Genomic DNA, 6,359 nt, shown 5'->3' on the forward strand with positions numbered 1-6,359 from the left:
GGGACATTGTGTAAAATGTAAATAAAAACAGAATACAGTGATTTGCAAATCCTTTTTGACCTACATTCAATTGAATACACTACAAAGACAAGATATTTAAAGTTCAAACTGAAAAACTTTTTTTTTTTTGCAAATATTCACTCATTTTGAATTTCATGCCTGCAACACGTTCCAAAAAAGCTGGGACAGGGGCAACATAAGATTGGGAAAGTTGAGGAATACTCAAAAATCACCTGTTTGGAACATTCCACAGGTGAACAGGTTAATTGGAAACAGGTGAGTGTCATGATTGGGTATAAAATGAGCATTCCCGAAAGCCTCAGTCATTCACAAGCAAGGGTGGGCCGAGGTTCACCACTTTGTGAACAACTGCGTGAGCAAATAGTCTAATAAAATACATAAATAATACATAAATAACAGTTTAATAACAACGTTTCTCAACGTACAATTGCAAAGAAGTTAGGGATTTCATCATCTACAATCCATAATATCATCAAAAGATTCAGAGAATCTGGACAAATCTCTGCGTGTAAGCGGCAAGACCGAAAACAGGGTATTACCAGGTGGGCTCAGGAACACTTTGGAAAACCATTGTCAGTTAACACAGTTCAATGCTACATCTACAAGTGCAAGTTCAAACTCTACCATGCAAAGCGAAAGCCATATATCAACAACACCCAGAAACAGCGCCCGCTTCTCTGGGCCCGAACTCATCTGAGATGGACTGACGCAAAGTGGAAAAGTGTGCTGTGGTCTGACGAGTCCACATTTCAAATTGTTTTTGGAAACCATGGACGGCGTGTTCTCCGGGCTAAAGAAGAAAAGGACCATCCAGATTGTTATGAGTGCAAAGTTCAAAAGCCAGCATCTGTGATGGTATGGGGGTGTGTTAGTGCCCATGGCATGGGTAACTTGCACATCTGTGAAGGCACCATTAATGCTGAAAGGTACATACAGGTTTTGGAGCAACATATGCTGCCATCCAAGCGACGTCTTTTTCAGGGACGTCCCTGCTTATTTCAGCAAGACAATGCCAAGCCACATTCTGCACGTGTTACAACAGCGTGGCTTCGCAGTAAAAGAGTGCGGGTACTAGACCGGCCTGTCTGCAGTCCAGACCTGTCTCCCATTGAACATGTGTGGCGCATTATGAAGCGCAAAATACGTCAGCGGAGACCCCGGAGAAGTCGTACATCAAGCAAGAATGGGAGGGAATTCCAGCTACAAAGCTTCAACAATTAGTGTCCTCAGTTCCCAAACGCTTATTGAGTGTTGTTAAAAGGAAAGGTGATGTAACACAGTGGTAAACATGCCCCTGCCCCAGCTTTTTTGGAACGTGTTGCAGGCATGAAATTCAAAATGAGTGAATATTTGCAAAAAAAAAAAAGTTTTTCAGTTTGAACTTTAAATATCTTGTCTTTGTAGTGTATTCAATTGAATGTAGGTCAAAAAGGATTTGCAAATCACTGTATTCTGTTTTTATTTACATTTTACACAATGTCCCAACTTCTTTGGAATTGGGGTTTGTATATAAAGCCTGTCAGTGTATATACTATAGTATATAGTATATACTATATACTATAGTATATACTATATAAAGCCTGTATTCAGAGTCAGTCAGAGTTTACAATGAATAAAAAAATGTATATAAACGTATAGAATCCCTCCACAGGTCTCAGTGATGATGATCCACCTCCTCCCCAGTCAGAGGTCAGTCCGTCTACTGGTCCCAGTCCAACAGAACCAGAACAACCAGCACCCCCTCCACAGCTGGATCATCCAGCTGTTCCCACAGCCCCGGTACAGTCCTCCCGGTCCTCCCGGTCCAGCTTCTTCAGTGTGCTGCTGAGCTCTGGAGCTGTCTGTCTACCTGGTGAGAGAAACACACACCTCATGTAGGCTCCATCTGGACCAGGTCAGACCCAGACAGGTCAGTCCAGGGTCAAACTGGGACCAGTTCAGAGAGTCTGAGCTGTTAACACACCAAAGTTACCTGGAGACGTCTCCCATGGACGTGCTCCTGTATCCACCTGAGAGACAAACACACACACCTGACACACACTCTCCTGGACAGAGAGCAGCAGCTGAAGCCTCTTTTCTTTAGAAAATTCACTTCCAGGAGAAAAAGGGGAATTTTAGGAGTTGATTTGGCGAATGTTTATTTGTGGATGATGAATTTAGCATTTACAATTCTGAAGTTATTTAGATATTCATGAGCGCCAACCCCAGTGATATTTGTAGTTGTGTATTTGTGTCATGCTCAGACGTGTGATCATCCCACACTCATAAAACAACACAAGAAGCTGTAGTGGTGAAACAGCCTGAGCTCTGTCTCCTTCAAACCCATAAACAAAATCACATCTGAAGTTCAGCTCATTTCATTTTTATATCAAATAAATCACAAATAAAAATAGAATACAAGTATACAAACATAATAATAGTGATGGGTGAAAACATCTGTCCCATCAGTCCATATATCGATTTAATAGGAAGATTCACAATCAGCAATAAATGGTGGATGAAAAATAACAGAAATATATTAAAATAAAAAAAGTTCTATAATATAGCTCAGTACAGGAGGTATAATTATATAATATAAATATAATATAAACATTAATATAATGAGGGATAACAAGGGCGTAGTCTTCGGTCTCACCTGAGGAACGTTCACCTGTTGGTGCAGTTGTGTTCTCTACAGTCTGTAGTTCCGGGTTTGAGTATCATGACTGTCACCTGTGCTCCTGTCGTGTTGGTGGGTGTGACCTCATCATTTCACATAGTTGAACAGGTTTTTTATAACTTTCAGCATCACATGAAGAATCAGGTGAATGTGTCAGTGTTGTGTAGCTGTGTATGTCTTCACAGTGTCACAACTGTGATTTCCTGAGTGTCAGTGAACACAGCGTCTCCTCTTTGTCTCCTGCAGGTACCAGAGACAAGAGTGGACGAGCTCTGCTGACGGTCTGTACCTGGAGCTCCGTGTGGTCGAACCCCGGCTGTGAGCGGGCCGAGCTGCTCCGCCTCCTGCTCTACTACACCTCAACCCTCAGGTACGACCCCCCCACCCCCACCCCACCTGCATCACAGCTGTGTCTCAGGTGTTCTCCCTCTAACGTCACTTCCTGTGTGGACCAGGAAGGAGATGCGAGCGTTGGGGCTGACGGTGCTGGTGGATGCCCGCAGAGCTGTTCCTGTCCCCGCCCTCTTCTCCGCCCTCAGGTCCCTGCAGGTGAGTCTGAGACAGGAAGTCACTGATCAGCTGATAAAGTTTTATTTCTCCTGCTCTATCTCTCTCTCTCTCTCTCTCTCTCTCTCTCTCTCTCTCTCTCAAATTCAAATTTAAATGGTTTTATTGGCATGAACAAAAATATGTTATTGCGAAAGCAGTTTAGAAAGTATTAAAATATACATACAATACAATAATTATTAAACGTGTCGAATATCAATACAGATTAAGATTTTAAAAATACAATATAATTCAATAATATAACTCAGTTTTATACATTTATTTATATACAATCGTTTAATATCATACAGATGTGTGTTTATGGAGATGAGGGCTTCCACTTTTTAAAAAAATCAAGATCAAATGAATTTGAAATGACCCACAATTCTGTTGAATTAATTGGGGATACAGGGATTTTGGTGAATCACAGTGTGAATGAAGTGATGTACAGACTGATGAGTTTACCTCTGACCAGTCAGTTCTCCAGACTCTGAACCATCAGGAACTACACCCACAGTGTGTTCACATAGTCCTCCATCATCACTTTGACAAAGCTCCTGAAGCAGAAGGTGGAGGTCTGTCACTGACCAGCAGAGGGCGACAGCTCCACTTACTGCTGTGTGTGTGTGTGTGTGTGTTTGTGTGTGTGTGTGTGTGTGTGTGTGTGTGTGTGTGTGTGTGTGTGTAGGAGAACACACCAGGCTCTGTCCACACTGTGTTACTGCTGGTCAAAAAGGACTCGTCTCTACGTCTGGATAAACCTGCAGCCTCACAGGTAACTGATGACACCTGGTCAGAGATCAGATCTACCCTCTACACTGACCTTTGACTTTGTGACCATCTGACTGTGACACACACGCTGACACAGACTGTGTTTGTGGTGCAGGTGGAGGTGTTGAACTCTCTGAAGTCTGTTCAGAAACACGTGGAGCTGCAGCAGCTTCCTGCAGAGCTCGGAGGATCCTTCAGCTTCAGGCAGAGCAGCTGGCTCAGCTTCAGAGCGGTCAGCACACACACACACACACACACACACACACATACACATACACAGACACATACACAGACACACACACACATACACAGACACACACACACATGCACACACACATACACATACACATACACAGACACACACACACATACACAGACACACACACACATGCACACACACATACACAGACACATACACATACACATACACAGACACATACACAGACACACACACACATACACAGACACACACACACACACACACACATGCACACACACATACACATACACAGACACATACACAGACACACACACACATACACAGACAAACACACACATACACAGACACACACACACATGCACACACACATACACAGACACACACACACATGCACACACACATACACAGACACACACGCACACACACATGCACACACACACACACATACACAGACACATACACAGACACACAGACACATACACAGACACACACACACATGCACACACACATACACATACACAGACACATACACAGACACACACACACATACACAGACACACACACACACACACATACACACACACACACACACACACACACACACACAGCTTTTAAATGTTTTGAACAAAGTGAAACAAAGAAGTTTAACACTCAGTGTCTTCATCCTGTGTTTGTAGTTTTATTTTATAACTGAAATGATGAATCGATCAGCAGGGAACTGACCAGCAACTACTCTGATAATCAATTCATTGTTTTAATAATCAAGACAAACTGTCAAATGTGTTATGACTCCAGCTGCTCAGATCAGTTGACCCTTCCATGAGGATGAGGGTTGTTGTAGTTCATTGATTGATTGATTGTGTCCTTCAGAGAGTGGAGCAGCTGACCAGTCAGTGTGAAGACGTCATCAGACTGCTGCAGAAAACCATCAGCGTCCTGCAGACCACACCTCTACCTGCTGCTGCTGAGGTAACACACACACACACACACACACACACACACACACACCACACAGACACACACAGGATCCAGCATTCATCCATTCACTGATCCGGATCCTCTCTCTCTCTCTCTCTCTCTCTCTCTTCCTGTCTGTTTCCCAGGATGCTGAGCTGCTGTTGTCCAGGTACAAGGCGGTGATGTGTAGCGTCCTTGAGGACAGTCGATTGGTGCAGTTACAGCAGGAGGGCGGGGCCTGTCTATCTTGGCTGCGCAGAGAGGAGAGCAGCATCAGTGTGACGGAGGAGTACAGGGCCCAGGTGGAGGCGGTGTCGTCCCTGTACGAGCAGGTGGACGAGCTGCTGCACCGCCTCGTCACTCTGTCCAACTCCAGGACCCAGGAGCTCACCTTCATCCTGGACTTCAGGATCCTGGAGCAGGGCTTCACGGAGGTCAGTCTGAGCGTGCTCAATATGCACACACCGATGACATCATCAGGATCATGTTGATGTTGTCGGTCTGAGCAGCCACATACACAAGTGTTGATACAGGTGTCATACAGGTATCATACAGGTGTTCATGCAGATGTTATACAGGTGTGTGTTTCACAGGTGAGGTTGTGGCTGGAGGAGGTCGGTGAGGTCCAATTGAAAACTCTGGATGAACCTGAGGATTCTCTGGAGCTTCTCAACAGGAAACAGCAGAAGTTCAAAGACTTCTACACAACTGCATATGTACGAAACACACACACACACACACACACACACGCTCAAACACACACACACAGACAAGGTGACCCTCGTCTTCTCTCTCTGCAGGATCACTGTAAACGAGGTGAGGCGTTGTTGGCTCGTCTGGAGCGCTGGGTTGACGTGTCGTCAGCTGACCTCCACAGCTACGAGGTCAAAGTTCATTCTTTCTGGGCGCAGCTGCAGGACTTCTCCCAGAGGGTCAACACCACCGGACAGAACATCGACCGGGCCGTCAGACTCTACCGCTTCTTAGACCAGGTACTGATTCTGTCAGCTGGTTCTCAGCTGATGATGATGTCACCTCTTTAATCAGCTCTTTAACCATCTGTTACTAAGGTTACTTGCTGCACGAAAAAGACTGATTTCTAACATCAATCTGCAGCTCGTAAAAAGATGTTAGTCTATGTAGTGTCCAGAGGAAACAAATATTGATTTGGATGTACAGTAGTTT

The 6,359-nt window shown here is 44.5% G+C and overlaps 1 pseudogene across 1 annotated transcript in view; it reads left to right on the forward strand.

Annotated features, from left to right (window-relative positions):
• Positions 1-6,359, forward strand: part of LOC111665385 (uncharacterized) — a 40,902-nt pseudogene that overhangs the window by 22,256 nt on the left and 12,287 nt on the right. Inside the window, exons 4-12 of the transcript XR_015438087.1 lie at positions 1,673-1,873; positions 2,927-3,050; positions 3,136-3,229; positions 3,915-4,001; positions 4,113-4,229; positions 5,088-5,186; positions 5,321-5,608; positions 5,768-5,890; positions 5,975-6,166. The product of XR_015438087.1 is annotated as an uncharacterized LOC111665385 (transcript). The remainder of the gene's footprint in view (positions 1-1,672; positions 1,874-2,926; positions 3,051-3,135; positions 3,230-3,914; positions 4,002-4,112; positions 4,230-5,087; positions 5,187-5,320; positions 5,609-5,767; positions 5,891-5,974; positions 6,167-6,359) is intronic.

This window comes from Seriola lalandi, unplaced genomic scaffold, assembly GCF_002814215.2.
Source record: "Seriola lalandi dorsalis isolate HSWRI2012SDOR001 ecotype SW California unplaced genomic scaffold, Sedor1 jcf7180002054632, whole genome shotgun sequence".
Lineage (NCBI taxonomy): Eukaryota > Metazoa > Chordata > Actinopteri > Carangiformes > Carangidae > Seriola > Seriola lalandi.